The 16883-nt window shown below is 38.3% G+C and overlaps 1 protein-coding gene across 2 annotated transcripts in view; it reads left to right on the forward strand.

The window, feature by feature from the left end:
- Window positions 1–16883, forward strand: part of SDCCAG8 (SHH signaling and ciliogenesis regulator SDCCAG8) — a 112974-nt gene that overhangs the window by 44156 nt on the left and 51935 nt on the right. The gene's annotated exons all lie outside the window — the stretch shown is intronic.

The following is a 16883-nucleotide window of genomic DNA, read 5'->3' on the forward strand; positions in this document are numbered from 1 at the left end:
ACTCGATATGTTTTTAATGGATTGGTACATCCATAGTTGTTGCACATGAACTTTATTCACTTACGGTCCGCCATCTTTCATTTTTTATTCCCTTCACCTCAAATGTCAGCTGTGCCAGTGAAAATACTCACTTGAAGGATAGTGGTAATAGCAATCCTACGGGGGTTAGACTCGTTTATTATGGCACTTGCCAAGGAAAACAGATTTTAAGCTCCAGAGTCCTGCCTGTGGGAGGTTGCTGCAGAAATTGCACTGATTTAGTGCATCTCTTGGGTATTCTGGCCTTGGCCTCGTCTTGCTGATTCCCCTCTTTTCAGGAGAGGACCAGCTGGTCCACTCCAAGTCTTCTCACAACACTGGACTTGAGGGCGGCCTGTACTGCTGTTACAAGGTTGTGCTTAGTCTTTCTGTTGCCTTGCATGACCTGTCTGTGTTGTTCTGGCAAAAATTAGAGGTAGCTGAGGCAATACAGAAAGAATAATTTGTCTTAGTATTTTACTAAGGAGAAAAGTTTTTCACTGATTCTAAATATGGATATTGTAAATAAACAGGATAATAAAACAAATACAGGAACTTTGGATTTTAATGTATGAAAATAAGAAGTAAATATTCTATGAATGGCTTAAATGAGAAAGAGCATGCAGTCTATGTCTTAAAGAGAAAAAAGAAAGTGCTCTGCAGAACTGCACTCTTCTCCAGGAGCCCCACTTCTTTGCTGCATCCTAGTTTTCAGACACCGTTGATTGATTACCAACTAAACAGCTTCCAAGTTAACAAAATGTACTTGTTAAAAATCAAGAAAAAGGTTACAATTAGCTATTCTAAACCACTGCCACAGAGTTTAAAATTGCCTTTTCCTGTCACCTTTCTTCCTGAAGCAATATGTTGCTTAGAAATCTTTGCTATTAACATGCATTTCCTGCTATTGAATCTAGTTAGTAATTCTAATTTGTATGTCTTCAAATGACTGGGAAAATACAGAACTTGTGCTGTGTAGTTTTGATTGTCAGTTACGTAACTTTGCAGGTGTCACCATGCTATTAGACTGACCATGCTTGTTTAAGGTATTTATATTTTTTTACCCTAGTTTCAGCTTTGTTGTTACTTTTATTAGTCAGTGTGAGAGGAGAATCTTTCTTACAAAATTACTTATGAAATCAATGTTAAATTGCCATCACTTTGGCAAGGTTGGGTCTTGCTAACAAAGCTTATTTGAATCCGCTCTTCAGAAAGTAGAAACCATACAGATCTATTGTTCTTGGTTCATGAAAGAATAATCAATCATTAAAAATCATGTCAGTATGCTAGTGGAAAAGATCATATAAAAGATGCAAGATGTTAACAATTTGCCCAGATCTTAGCATGTCATCTAATTTAATAAAATTTTTCACTATTCTTGTGTAACCAAATCATCATTAATTTTTTTTCCTTTTTGTTTCAAAAAAACCCCTGAAGTTATTATTTATTTCAGTTGCAGTCAGATGTAGTTCCTGTTTGCATATGCCAAAGCAATTAAATAAATCTTAAGAAGCAAGGGAATCACTGAATTTATGCCATCATGCATTTTCTCAGGCACGGAGATAGGTAGATGGTTCGAGATATTTTTGACAAAAATGTCATATAAAATTTGCCAGGAGATCTAATTGAGTAGAATTGAAGCAGATTTAGTTTAGTTTAATTTTTTTACTGTTCTTTTTGGCTTATATGAAACATTGCAAGCAGTATTGAATGTCAACTTGTAGGTGGGGAAAAATTACTAAACAGTAGAAGAACCTTGGTTTCAGGTGATCCGTCAAGCTACCCTGAATTCCCATGTCACTCCCTTGAGGGATTAAAGTTTATATTACAGTGAGTCAGTGGGTGTTGTAGTTCTTGATTTTTTTTTTCCACCATTATGTGATTTCTTCCTTAGTTTTGAAAATGATGCAATGTCTACAAAGCAGCACATCTAAGAATGGGGCTTAGGGAGTACAGTGGGTTTTAGCAATGCTATAGCCTTCCTACTGTGTATCAGTCCTTCTTGCTAGTTCAATGACTCCATTACGCTAATTTGTATTACATGTATAATAAATAAAGCACATAAATCTGTCATTCAACCTCTGGGTTCCTTAGTCACAGAATCTTTGGTGCTGAGCTGTATGTCGTCACCAGTGTTCGTTGTTAGAATTGCAGCATGTCTCATACATTGAGTTCCCTATTTAAGCTATCCTATTAAATGATAAAATGTAAACTAACTTCTTGGTGGTTGTACATAGCCTTCCAGGCAGTTGCACAGTACTTAGAACTATCTATTGTTTCTTTTTCTAGTAGTGTCTATTAGTTAGCAGCACACTTACTGTCGTGCTTTTTCCAACAATTCTAGCATGTCAGGAAGAGTCCATCGTCTGTGCTGGAAAGGAGATGACATTCAAAGAAATTCCGTTACTAATATTAAAAAGACTGAGATATGTTTTACATTCCCAGACTGACCAATAACACTTGAACTGGGGGGGAACCAGGGACAGGGGAGAAGCAGAAATGAGGTAGAAGCAGTGGTTGTTTTTCAATTTTTTGTAATATTCTGCTCATCTTGTACAAAACCATTATTTTAAAATGCAGGGAGGAGTGATAACATGAAACAACTCTGATAACTAATAAACTTTTTAGATTCTGCTTCATATGTTTACTTTTCATTAAATTTAGGGACGGTTGCAACTATGTTGTTGTGATTCAGTCAACATTTATTTCTATCTGTTTTTCATATACAAAGGCATCGGGATGCCAGAAAATAAACTGTTAACGGAGAATTAACTTCTTTGGCATGCTTTCATACTTATCTTCTAAATTAAAGAAAATGAAATGGGCAGAAGCAGAGTGTAGATTACCTCCTTTTTGTCAAAAATGGTGGGAATTTGAAAATTAATAATAAAAAAGGGAACAGATGCAGTAACATGCCAGAGGGAGATTAATGTGGAGAGTAAAATCTGTGAGCAACAAAACTGAAGCAAACTGAATCAGTGGGAGGTAGTTGTACAATCAAAATCAGGATAAAAGAGAAATTACAAACAACCCTGCACTTGTCAAAGTAGTAGTAATGAAATCCTGACTCTGCCAGCAGCGAGAACCTGTGTTAGCACTTTCGGGTAAGGCCGGGAGCCGGGTGCCAGGTAGGAGGGCAGCGCGAGGCTGCTGGGCGGCAGCCATCGCGTGTGGAACAGATGGCGGGGAAAGCTGGCCGGGGAGGGGCTCCTTCGCAGAGCTAATCAGACAGTAACGGATAGGGCAGCTGGGAGGACTGACCACCGAGAGGCGAGCGGCGGGGTAGCCGCAGCCTTCCACGATGTGTGCAGTGGTGTGCCCGTCGGCCGGAGAGAAGACCTTGCAATGTCTTTTCCATGCAGCAACTGCACAAACTTTGGAGGCGTGCGGCGGCCCTCACCTCGTGGCGGGGAGCGGGGAGCAGCCTGCCTCTGCGGCCTGTGGGGCTTGGAGCTTGTCCCGCACCGGTGCGCTGTGCCCCTGCCTACCTCAAAAATACGTGCCTTTGCTCTCAGCCCCGCCGCGTGGGAAGGCGACGTGTTTTCATGTTTTATCATCGCAGCATGTTGAATCCAGAATTTAGCGATTGACAGAAATGCAAAAACACGTGGGTCCAGGGACTGATCCAGCAAACCCATAAGAAAACTTTGCTCTTGTTGAAAGCGGGAGAGCTGGAGGTCGGCACCTTCCCACAGGGTTGGGCCCCTCCGATGAATGAAACCAGTTTTCTGATGTTTTATTTTTGCTCGGAGGAGGCACTTCCCTCTTCGTAAATGAGAGCTTGTGAGGAATGAATGGAGGTCCGAGCCTTCTGATCTTGAGTCACATGAATAATTTGACTCACGTAAGAAGTAAAGATCAATAGGATTTCTTGTGCAAGTAAGAGGTAGTCATGTGCGAGAGGATTACGAGGTCATGCCCCATGTTGATGACTGTCAGCTTGAAAGAGAAATGAAAACAAAATTTTATCAAGGAAAGGGGGAAAGAAAATCCTGAAGTGTAGCAAGGGAGACCTGACCTATTGCTGCCCAGTTCTGTTTGATCGGGATATGTGATACTATTTTAGACAATTTCAACAAAGAAATCTGCATCTGCTTTTTGAACTTGTGTATCTCTGTCGGCAGAAGGTTTATAGCTTGGCTCAGTTATTCATTTTGAACAGGGAGGGGAAGAAACATTACAGGGATTTGAAATAGGTGGTATAACATAGCCATATGCTATTTATGCAGCAGTTTCTGCAATAAATCTAATTTGGTGCTGTCAAAAAAAATTAGACTTATTTGGTATAGCAGCACATTAGTAAATGATTGTGGTAGCTTTGAAAGTTGTCATTCACTTTGCTTTACTTGCAAAAGAATCTTGAAAAGCTTTTTTTCCTCTCTGCTTTTCTCCTGAGCAGTTCTGTGAAAATGTCTCAGTTCTTTGTCCTGCAGCAGTAGAAACTGCAAATATTTCCACAACTGAAAATAAGGTCTTGCTTTGTGGTGATTGAAGAAAGGGATGGAAGAAAGAATATCATCTATTGTTGCCAATTATATGAATGTATAGGTGGAAAAATCAATAAAGTGGTTGGGCATAAATTTCTCCCTTGCCTACAGGTTTTCATAGTGCAGCTGAAATTGTTTATCTGATTATACAGCATGTAGATAAATTAACTGCTCTGCGTTATTATAGAAGGTAAAATATTTTACCTGCCATGATAAGACCATATGCTGCTTTATGAAGACTGATACTGAGTGATTTGAAATAGATCAGCTGTGTCGTCTTCTGGCAGTGCCTTGTAGGAATTTTGAAGCTGACACACTTTGTGTAAAGATAATACACAATTATTTAGGTATTCTTCTATTTAATTATTTAAACATATTTAAGATGCTTGTACAAACGTAAAGGCCATTGATGAGGTTTAAAAGGGAAAGAAAATACAGGTGAAGGAGTAAAGAACAGATCCAAAATCGTGTGTTAATTTTGAATATGAAAGGCTTTATAAATCACTTTTTTTCATTTTTAAAGGGTGTAAACATGGTTGACAATTGAATTTATTGTTCTACAATATGAATTTCTCAAGAAAAAGGCAATATTACATTTTCAGATTTTAGTCTTAGATTCATCTAAATTTTTCTCCATGGCATTTAAACTGCAACTGGTCACATCAAATTTCTCTAATGATTTCATCTTTTATACATCGCATCAGGTTATTGAGGCAGCCAAATTACTACTGCATGTAGAGTGTGGTTCAGGAGCACTGACAATACTTAAAGCGCTTTGGAGCGAGCAGTGAATTCAGATGAAATACGGAAGAGACTAACTGCTGTAGAAAACAAACATCTTTATAAAAGCTTTGTTTTGAGCAGTTATTATTCAGCACTAATAGTAATAAGTTTATGCATGTGTATCAAATATTTACTTTGATCTCATTCAAATTATGTTTTCTATTTGTGTGACTAATGACAACAGGATAATGATTTATTTTTTAGAACCATTAAAAATCTTTCAGACACATGTATTCAAGGCTGCTGGATTTTTTTGCTGAATTTGCTACTGGAAGAATCATTCTGATTTTGATCTTTATTTTTTACTTGTTCTAAGGGTTTTCTCTCAAGTACATCTGAAAGCTTGTTTTTACAATAAGCTAAAATGTAACATCAGCACTTGGTATTTGTGGACTTAAAGAATTTTAAAAGCTGCCTTGTGCTTTCAAAATTGTATTCAAAGTTATTTATTTTGTGCAGCCATGGTGATTGCTGGTTTGGGTTTCTTTATTTATTTTTCTCCTCTTCCGTGCAAGATTCTGCTCCCGAAATTCTTGCCTAGAAAAAAATTCAACAGAGAACCCAAAGGGTCCTCAGCTGGGGACTTCATCAAACGTGACATTGAAGAGCATCAGCTTGTAGGTTGTCATCTCTGGAGAAGGTAGCTGGTGAATGGAGGGAGGAAGGAAAAGTCACCTGAGCACGCCAGCTTTGGCTGCCTGGCTGCTCTCCTCATCCCCTCACTCAGTGCCCTTGTGCCGGTGATTGGTCACGAGGAGCGCATGAGCTGGGAGATGCCTGTCCTGAGCAAGCAGATGAGCGCAGCCTCTGCTGTCGGCTGCCTGACAGGGCTGACCTCCTTCCCCTGGCTGCGCTGGCAGCATGGCAGGAATAATAGCGTGCCACTTTTGGTTGCCCCTGTGTTCCGGGCGGTTTGAGTATCAAACTACATTTTTGTAGAAATAGGAACAAGTGTTGTTGATTAGCTTCTCCTTGTTCACATGCCTTCTGCAGAGCTAAATCAAACTGGGGTATAAGTCTCTCTATAGTTAGGTGGGACACCGCTGCATACTCTTGTTGTTCCAGAGTTCCTCTTCTATTTCCAGTGCTTTTGTTCACCTGCATGTAGTTTCTGATGGAAGAAACGGCATCAGAAACATTCCCTCGCAAATGCAGGGACTAATCCCCATATAAGAGATATATCAGTATTAAGTTATAATTCAGCTAAACTTGTGCAGTATTTGTCAATGCAGTTTTCATTAGAGCCAGATTCAGACCTAACATAAGTATAACTGCATTTCTGCTAATGAGGTTGGATTACCTCCTGGATTTGCTTCCAGAAAGCTTTACTTTAAATTCATTTTTTTGTAAAAGGGTAATAAAATCTGTGGTTCGTTATAATTGCTTACAAAACTTAAAATATGTATTTTTTTTTTTTTTTTGGAACTGTATTTAATTGCAGTGAAAGAGTTTATTCTTTTTAAAGGATACCCAATGAAATTGAAAGGTATTTCTTATTTTAGAAGAATGAGATTGTTGAAGAGGTTAGTTAATAATTCAGGAGCTTGTGGTTATCAGAATGTATTCCTGAAAAGAAATATGGGCACAGGAATTGCTAAAAATAATGTATCCTGTTCACAATATGAATTTACTCTTAGCCCTGACAAAGAATCTTTACAATTTGTCTCAACGTGGAAGGCACTATTTTAACAGAGTTGCATATGTGCTTTTTACAAGGCTTGAAAACAGGAAAAAATATTCAGGAAATTTTTTTCCCCTAAAATAGTGTTGCATTTGAAAAATCAGTAGGTAAGTTAAAAAAAAATGCTGCAGATGAAATAATTTACAGTGAATGCTGTTGGCTGCTTTAAGGTTTTACTGTAAACTTACTCAGCTGTTCCCATTTTCTCTTTACATTTTTAGTCAATATCTTTGTTACATGCTGTTAGAGTGAGAGTCAAAAGCTTTCATTTATTCTTTTATTTGTAATATTTTTATTAGCCTTTTTCACTTCGTTGCATAGCTCTGGAAGCCTTTCTTAGATTCTGCTAGTCTTTGCAAGAAGGTACAGATAGATATATATGAGGAAAAACACATTAGTTGTTGGAGTTAACAAATGATTAAAATCTATTCTTTTGCTACTGTATTATTTCTCCTATACCCCAAACCAATCTTCACAAACACGGGACTGTAAAGAACTTCATCTGCTGCTGGTTAGCAGAAGTGGATTTAAATCCACACCGACAGTTCATTTGACAATGACCTTGAGGGGCTTTGCTTCTTGAAGAAGAAAGCAGAAGCTTGCGGTAAACAAAGTTCACTTCTGACAGATGGATTGAATGACAGAAAGGTTGCGAGTGCCAGAATAGCCCTGGCAGAGGAGGAAATGTTCAGTGGAATCCAACAGGAGAGGAGGTGTGAACAGGTGCAGGGTTGCTGACGGAAGGGGAACCAGATGGAAGGAGCCAGAGCCAGTTTATTTAAAGGAAAAGGCAGAAAACACTGAAAGGCTGTGCGATCAGTGGCTAAAAGTGTGCATGGAAGAAGGTAAAAATTCACAAAGCAAAACTGCACAGTGGGATATCTAGCACTTAACATAATGGTAGTAATTTGTGAGTTTCATTTTAAAGTTGCTATTGAAATATGTTTCTCCCTTACTCTTGACAGCACAAAGAAGAGAAATTTCTAACCTGACCAAAAAAAAAAAAAAAAAAAAACCCAAACCCCCAAAAAAAAAAAAAAAAAAATCACCAAACCCCTAAACTGTTACACTGCCTGTCCATTATTTCTAATACTAATGTACAGACAGTTACAATCAGGATAATACAAAAATTATGCCACGGTTGACCAAAACAATACAAAGCATATAAGGCTGGATTTTTATTTTTTAACTCACCTGTTCATATCTAGCTCTTTTGATATGTGAGTACATAAACATGTCTTTTGCTGGGATGTTTCTGTAATATCTAGAGCAAATTTACAAGAGTCAAGTACAGTGTAATGTTAGCACGGTATTTCTCATCTTTCTTGCTTTTGGTCACAAGTTTGTCAGTTTGTTAGAATATGTAGGATGGGGTAGAAGTCTAGCTTACCCTAGATCAAATTCCCTCAAAATCAAATATTGTCTTTCAGATTGTCATCCTGAAGGACGCTTTGTTCTCAAATTGTTCTGTTTCTTCCCAAGCTGTTCATACGAGGCTTGGTCCTTTGGAAGCAGAAAGAACTGTTCCTCACTTCTTACCTTCAGCAGTAGTTGGGGAGAGCTAACAACTTTAAAAGTATCAGGCCTATGGTAGCTTAACTGCAGGTTGTGTGTCCAAACCTGATGTCTGTGAAAAATGTAGGTGACTGTTCAGCAGTCATTCATAGTGCATCTGTGATCTACTGGGTCACTCAGCTATGCTGGTCTGATCCGGATCAGGCGTGAGAACACACTCACTTTCCTTTTGAATTAGCTACAGCATGCAATGCAGTGTGTGTGCTGACTTTATGCCAGCTGCAGTAGGACAGATGATACCTGATTCAGCATAAAGCTTGCTGGTACAAAGTTAACGTACCAAAAATATTGTTTTTTGAACAAATGTAAATTGGCAGGGTGAGTTACAGGAGATCAGGTCTCTGCATCATTTACCTGCATTATTTTTTGATTCAAAGGTAGGAGCCTGACAGTTGGATTTACTGTATTAACAAGCTGGGCCTTGGAGTACAGAGTAATAGCCATTTGAAGCTGGTGTAAGGCTGCTGCTGCTGAAAAGGCAGATCCCTGGAGTGGTAATATGTGGCTATATCTAGCCACATGTTGCCAGGCCCTTGCTTGTGCTGACACTGAAAGACAGGCACCTGTATGATCAGGTGGTTCAGGGAGTTAATCAGATTGAAAACCAATCACTTGTTCTTGCAGAAGAAGTTGCATGAGTGCTAATTGTAAGAGGATGAAAAGAGAGACTGCACCTTATACTGGCAATGTCACCATAGGCTGGCTTAAATCTGTCCTGAAGCTGCATTGTAAGGGACAGCTGGTGCCAAATTCAAGAATCACCGTAAGTCAAGAAAATTACTCCTTTATTTCAAATATAGTAAAAATAATTAAAATAACTTTGTGTATACAGAGTAAATGTCTGTAAAAATCTCGTATGGGAAGCAAACATTTCAACATTCAGCCATTTTGAAAGTTGTTTGTGGCACAAAGATAGAACATTGCAGAGAAAGAGCTGCAGCACTGTGAAGTGCTTAGGGCTACGTACTAAGACTTCACAAAAAAACACTGCTCATGTTGCATCTTCCCATGCAACTTCTATTCTGTACTTAGTTATCTGTTTGCGCAGGGGCTTGTCAGCTGAATAGTTCACAATCTGATGGTAATAATGACTGCAGGATGGGTGTTCACTTACAAGGTACATATTGTGCTGGCAAGGCTTATAGGTATGCTAGGAAAATCAGATTTGGTTCCCAAGTCAGTATATTTGACCTAATATGAGATGTTAGGTACTGTTAGAGACACTTTTGACACTTTTTTTTAATTCTCTAAGAATGAGATAGAGGGCAGTTAATCATAATATTTGGTTGTGACTTGGTATACAGAGAACTATCCAGACTGAAAAGTTGTTATTGTCTACATTGAGGAACTGGTAGTTTTCTGTATGTATCTTGAAGGCATAACACCAGAAGAATAAAATCATGTTATAGGCTAGGTGTTTGCAAATTCTCTTTTATGCTGAATTTGAAGTAAAAAGTCCAGTCCTTTCATTTTGTTAAGACCTAGTAGGTAGAAGCAGAGATGGAATATACCATCAGTTACGTATATACTCCAGTTAACTGTGTTCAAGATTCTTTATATTATACAAACTTTCATAGAAGTAATGTTCTATGTCTCTTGGTTCCTATGCCATTACGACTTTTCATCTTTCTCATGCCCATCAGTATCTCCAGTTAGCGGTAATTTTGAAGTAGTTCTTAAGCACAGCAAATACTAATAGAGTAGGAATCTTTTTCATGGGCAGGCATTAATACATAATATCTTCTGATGCCTCAGGGTGTAAAGGGCAAAGTGGGAGTTTTAGATTTAATGTTTTATTATTTCTGTAGACCTCCTAATATTATGTAAAGTGCAAATATGTATAAAAGTTACAAGGTGGTTCCAATGGTGTAGCTGCATTCTAAGCAAAGAAAGCTGGGGGAAAAAAAAAAAAATCAGTGGTAACAAGAAAGTCATATGCAATGATTTTCATTTCAGCAAAATTGAAATTCCCAGAAAAAAATAGAGTGTAGTATATAAACAGTTGACATTGTTTGGATTCTGGGAATGGGGATACAGTTGGGTAGTTATTTGCATTGTGGGAAAACCAGTTTTAAGCTAATTTGACAAAAAATTGACAGAGTTGGAAATGGAAACAGAGCTTAATCTTCTTTTCTCCCCAAAAGTGTTTTTGAAGTGTTTTTGTGAAATAGTAGTAGACTGGTAGAACTGTATTTCCCAGTCTTTTATCTCAGGTAGGGTTAAAAAGTTTTGCTTAATTGGGTCATTAACTTCAAAGATATTTGTACTTTACAGTTATTTCTGTGGCATCTTCTAACTTTCTAGATCCATATTTAAAGAGCTGAATCAATTTGGATGCTTAATTTTTTACCACTTTTAAATGCTTGACCTTTATACAACTTTTCTAATTGCTTGTAGTAGCTTCTGCTTCACATGGTTATGAGAAGAAAAGCCTGACATTTCATTATTTTAGGAAACTCTCTGTATCTCTCAATTAATGTAACTAGGCACCTTGAACTATAAAACCAAAAACTACAGCGTTTTTTATAATGTTTTGGTTTTTTAAGATTCAGTTCTCACAAATAGGACCACATGCATCCTTAACAATGATGCAGTCCTCCAGTTCTACCAATTAAATTAATAATTAGGTATCTGCAAAATTTGACCATTGTGGGAAATGTAGATTTTATTGAAGCTCACCAAACACAGTGTGCTGGCTGGGGCAGTTTCCAGAAACTTGAGCTTTCCGCTGAGAAGACCTGGCAGCCAGCTCCAGAATCAGCATCCAGTCAGCTCCCAGAAACAGACATGAAAAGCAACTCAGTGGGTATTTCCCACAATGGGATACAGGAAGGGCAATTTTTCAGCTCCTTGGAGAGGTTTAAAGAAATTACCTGATCATGATGCTTTAAAAAGGTATTTTTATGCAAGTCTTGTACGTCATTTATTTTTTGACATAAGAACATTCACGTCATGCTTCTCCTTTTGCCCCGTAAAAGCACCATGAGCTGTAAAATCCAGCCGGTCCAAACATGCTGCAGTGCATTTACACATGCACTGAAAAAATCAAACCCTTTATTACAAAAAATCAGGTGGCAAAAAATCTACAGTATTTTATAAGAGAAACCTAGGAAACAGTGTCCAGCTATGTCCTCAGTCATAGCAATCTTAGGTATTAACAGGAGCCTATTAGATGAAAATACATAGGCCTTACAAAGGAAGCTAACCAAACTACTAAAGCTGAGCAAAAGATTCCTAGAAGCCTGACTTAAGTGAAAGGCAGAAATCTCATGACCCTGAGTCTTATTACTGAGTTGATCCAAACGTATCAGAAAGGTACATGCTCTAGAGCTCTGTTAATTTAGAAGATGTGGAAATCAAGAATTTTGAGTTATAGCTGCTCTTAAAACCAGTGTTTACTTATTTACCTGTGGAATTTGGGGTCTTACTGTGTCCTAGTTCCTTACCTAAATGCTTGAAAATATTAAGACTTTGGATAGCATAAGGTAAAACTCTGTAAATACATTCTCCATTATAAATAGCTGAAGAGTATACTGCAGTGCCCAACATATGATCTTATTCTAGATGCATTCTTTTATGACCTTTATCATTGTGGTATTTGAATGCTTGCTGATACTAAAGTAAGAGACTACAAACATTTTTTCTCATGTTTCCCCTTATGGAATAAGATAGGTATTGTGATCTCTTGTTCCAGTTGGCGTTTTTTTTCGGAGGGGAGGTTGGGTTTGGTTTGGGTTGGGTTTTACCATGAATGTTGCTGTTTGGGGTTTGGGGTTTTTTCCCTGTATACAAGGATATGCTCTGATTTTTCATTTTCCTCTCAACACTTGTAGCTGGAATAATATCAAATAACCTATAAGAAGGTGGTTCAGAAAGCTGCATGTAACGGACAGTCCACTAGACCTATATCATAGAAAGCTTTCAAAGTAGACTGAATAAAATATAGCTGAGCCTTTGTACTCAAAGCTATTGGCTAAAGTCTTTAGGGTTCCTAGTGCACGTAGGGTTTCAAGTCATATTTTCAAAAGTGTTACAATTTATTTGAGTGCCCTCAGGCCAGATTTTGTTAAAGATACTGGGAATTAAGTGCTTGGGTACATTCTCAAAACTGTTTTTCAATTTGGTATGAAGAAGCTTGTGCTACACGTTTATTTTCCAAAATACTGGGAGTGAAAGCCCATTTCCTCCAGAATAGCTGAGGGAGGCCTCAGCTGAGTGCTTTCCCTCTTCTGAGGTGCTTCGTTGGGCAGTAGTCCACAGTGCTGGCCCACTTGGCTACATATGATCTAGGAAAGACGCCTGTGCTTGACCACTGAGGCATGTACTAAAAGTATCAGTGTTAGACTCGACTGGTCTTCTTACTGCCCAAATATGAGTGTTGGTGCTGAGGCCTGGTCATTATTTAGACCAACAGACCAACAGTTTTTTGTTAGTTCAGATACCTCAAATGTTGGGAACACTAAATGCCAGCTACTTCTTCGTAATTTATGAAATCCAGTTTAAAGTAAGTATATATGAAAGTCCAAAATATAATTACATTTTTAACTATAATTAATAAAAAGTGAAGCTGTCAAAAATAGGGTTATGATAACCTCTTGTCTGCCACTGAACTGAGATAATTGCTAGAGTATTTTAATTTGTCCAATTGAGTTCATAGTCCTTACTAATAGACTCATTAGCTTTTTACAAAATGCCACATGTTGATCTCATGGAAAAATCAAATAGTCAATATAGAAAGCATGGTTGTTTCATGTCATAGTTGCTTTGTTAGAAGACTTACCGGCAACCTCCAGTCAGAGGCCTAATTCTACTTTGAAACTCACCCTGTATTTTTACTGTTTCCAAAGCAAAAAGACACTTGCAGAAATACCTGCTATTGATACTGTATTGTGAAACTCAAAGTTTTATCAATCTTAAGTTCAGTCAAAAGTCAACAAGCTATTATTTATGTCGAACATGTCTTTCACATCACTAGTCTTTACATCCTTCCTTATTCTTTACTGCAAAAAGTAGTACATTTGCATGGTACATTTGGTAGATGTCTTTTATTGAAAATGGATCTGTGATACAGCTTTTATTTGTTAGTGGTGGGAAAGATTTATTGGTGGGTTTGGTTATTTTTATTAAATTTGGTGGCTGAAATTCAGCCAGCATACTTTTATGTTAGCTTTGAGGTCAAAGTGAATTTTCACTTCATTTTCAGCAAGGATTTTTTTCAGGTTTGCAAGCGATGATGATTTTATTCTTCTTTCTGTGCTATAAGCTACAGTTTACTGTGCCTTTTGTTTTGCCAAGAATATTTAGAAAGCATAGCTTTTTGTCACTGCAAACCGATATCCAGTTCATTGAGATATGTGAACAAGTTAGCAAAGTAGGCTGCTCTTGACAGCTGTAGCTCAAGCTCAAAGCAATCAGTGTTTAGAACTAAAATCGCTGTGGAAAACATGCACCTCAGAACAGGACTGAAGGCGAGTTTGAGCTTGCCTCTGTGTGAATGAGTCTTTGGGTGCTTCTGACTTTGTGGCAAAAAATGGAAGTCACCATGAGGTCAATGCTTCTGCTTTAGTAAAACCGATCAATGTTACGGCCAAATCCAGACCATCCAAACTCAGATAGGCATTCATTTTACAAGGGGTACTGTGTGAAAGAACTGTAATTTTTGCTACTGTCTCTGATTCAATGTTTGCTTTCTAGCAGAGAACAGGTGGTGCAGTTTAACCACTGTCTCCCCTGTTTTTGATGCCTACAGATGCTTTAAAAAGTTCTGGTACAGTTAATCTTAAGCTGCCATTTCTATTTCTGATTCAGATCTTACCTGTGTCGCCAAAATTAGGCTGGTTTTGTTTTACTTTCATTGCCTCTGTGCTTTCCTTTAGTCAATGTGAGAAATTCTGAAGCTTTTGTAAGAGGAAACTTCTGATATCTTCACACGAATGCTGGAGGGGTATAATTGTTTCTTTCTGTCTACAGTCCATAGCTTTTATTTTTCTTAAATCAAGCTGACCTTCTTTCACAATTCAGTGTAATTGCAAATAAGCAGCCAGTGTTAAACCTTCTAAAACTTCTGCAGTATTTGCTGGTTGTAGCAGAAATGTTACCGATAGTTCCTGAAATCTCTTGGGCTGCCTTCTGCATGTTTTAACCATGGTAGGGTTTTTGTTGTTGGTTTGGGTTTTTTCTTTTTTTCTTTTTTCTCTGTTTATGTAGAGTGTGCTGGGGAAATTTTCTGTAGGAGGGCAGAGAGATTGAACTTAGAGAGCAGGGAAGGTGTCAACTCAAGGTGTAGGTGAAAGACTTGCCATGCAGTTTAGACAGCTTTGGCTCCAGGAAATTTTTTCGTTCCTCAGCAGCCCGAGGCACCTCAGATGTTGCTTTTTGTGTGGCACTGGATATGTCTGAATCCCAATTTTTTCTAGGTGCTAATTGAGACTAGTCAACTACCCTTCTGTGTAAGACTTACCTGTGCTTTCCTAGTCTTATAGGTGAGCTTTTGTCCACTGTGTAAACTCATCTCTTTTCACCCACTCCACATACACTTCAGCCATAGGGTACTCACCATGCATCCATGGTTTCTGAGCTCCTGCCACTTTGCTCTAGTAAGTAGCACAGGTGAGTGACTTTTTTGGATGGGTCCAAACAAAAGAGTGTTTCCCATTAGCATGCGTTAGTATGTGTTCGACAGGAGGGGCCCTAGCAATGAGGAATAGACCTTTACAGGCTTGCCTTGAGCTGGGAAGCTTGATACATGGTGAAGGCTATCCCCAGCAGAAAGCTAGCCAGCCAGCTGTGTGCCACAGGATAGCGCAGCACCTAACTGCACACAGCCATCTCACATGAGACACTATTAAATAAAATACTGTGCTACTGCCACCTTCTTTAGCTGAAAGTATCTGGGGGATGTGTTAGGTGCTGCTGTGGTTTTTTGAGCAGTCCAGTGCTCATGACAGCTGTCTGAAAGTAAAAAGATGTTTGGAAGAGGTTTAAATAGCTTGGTTCCCAGCAAATACGTAAAGATTTTTCATAGTAATGCTTTCCATATTTGGAACTTACATTTGGGAAGTGATGCAAGCATCGCTGCTTAGGATCGCCCCAATATGGTTACGAAGTAATTCAGAGAATGATGTGATAAAGTGCAATTCAGTGTATGAAACTTGCTTCAAAAATGTGCTCTTGTTTCCTTAATGCTGTAATATTTGTGCTATCTAAATGTATTCTCTGTGTCAAATCATTCTCAGTCTTACCTCAAAAGAACCTGCCTGTGATTTCAAAGGGAGTTTTGCCTAAGGTAGGGCTTGCAACATCAGGACCAGGAATTAGTGTAATGTGACCCACCATTTGTATTGCTTTGGGGTAAATTTAAGAGAGAAGATTTAACATTGTGTGTGTCATGCTGAGATATTGCAATATCTCGGATGGGTTATTAGGCACCAATCCAAAGGTTAAGTGCAGCAGCCACATGAGATGTGGCTTTATCCTTACATGATCTATGCCAGTGTTCTGTTTTGTAGTCCTGTGGAATAGGCATTATCCTTAGAATAAAACAACATGTTTAGAAGACTTTACCGAAACCTATCCCAAGCTATTAAAGGTATTTTCAGTAGAAAAGTATGTGCATATATGTATAATTTGAAATCTAGAAATTAATCCTTGAATTGTGAACTCTGTGAAATTTTGCATCTGGATCCTAATGTGCACCAGATAAATACGCACAACCTTTGGGAAAGTCTAGATATGAATTTGCAGTTTAGGACCTTTTCTCATTTATATGCATATATTTTGGGGGGCTTTTATTTTCCATGCTGTTTTTGCTTGGCTTGCACTAAATAAAATGCTTCAATGGAGTGTGGTAGTCTAGCATTTGTTTTGCCTCAGGAGTAGATTGCCCCATCTTGCATATCTGGTCAAGTAAATTGCTCTCTTGCCTGTGTACTTCGATAATAGTGCTGGGCTTCAGACCTTCCTGTACAACCCCCCAGTGAGCAGAACCACAAGGGGCTGGGCCGGTGTGGTGCTTACAGTCTTCTTTATTGTAACGGATGCATTCATCTCTTATTTACATAAATTAATAGTTAAAACTTGTTTGGTTGCTTAAAAAAACTCATTAAGCTTTCAGAGTAGCTGTATTATGAGCACTGTGGCAATCGCTCCCATTGACTTATCTCCTGCTGGTTCACTGGGAACCAGTCCATCTCAGGGTCAGGTCCCTAAGCTTCATTGCAAAGTTAAATAAATAGCATTTAAAAGAAAATGCAAAAAATCTGTTCAGCGCAAAGTGGTTGTTGGGGAACTTCCTTATGAAAGAGGCCATGTTTCAAATTTTTAAATATAAAATTGTATTT

Source organism: Strigops habroptila, chromosome 10, assembly GCF_004027225.2.
Source record: "Strigops habroptila isolate Jane chromosome 10, bStrHab1.2.pri, whole genome shotgun sequence".
Taxonomy (NCBI): Eukaryota; Metazoa; Chordata; class Aves; order Psittaciformes; family Psittacidae; genus Strigops; species Strigops habroptila.